This window comes from Danio rerio, chromosome 23 (genome assembly GCF_052040795.2).
Source record: "Danio rerio strain M-AB ecotype USA chromosome 23, GRCz13ab, whole genome shotgun sequence".
In the NCBI taxonomy this organism is placed as follows: domain Eukaryota; kingdom Metazoa; phylum Chordata; class Actinopteri; order Cypriniformes; family Danionidae; genus Danio; species Danio rerio.
Genome location: NC_141043.1, coordinates 50287501 through 50287821, shown reverse-complemented (window position 1 = coordinate 50287821; position 321 = coordinate 50287501).

Genomic DNA, 321 nt, shown 5'->3' with positions numbered 1-321 from the left:
GTTGCTTTACCAACATTTGAGTGATGTCATTTTGCCTCCTCATTATTTGAAACACACCGTCGTCTGAATTTTCACTTTTTGGAACATTCTGGCTGACAGTCTGGGCAACAGGCTGTCGTGTTTGTCTAGTTGTAAGTTCAGCGTCAGAATTTTCCTCATCGGAATCTTGCTTAAACCCGGATCTTCTCTGATCCACTGCTTGCTTTGGTTGAAAATATTCTTGCTTTGATTCAGTGATATTTTCACGTTCATCGTACACTTTTAATTTTGCATCAGAAATGGCAATTGCTGTTTGTAGCTCTAATTCCTCCATTTTAACTT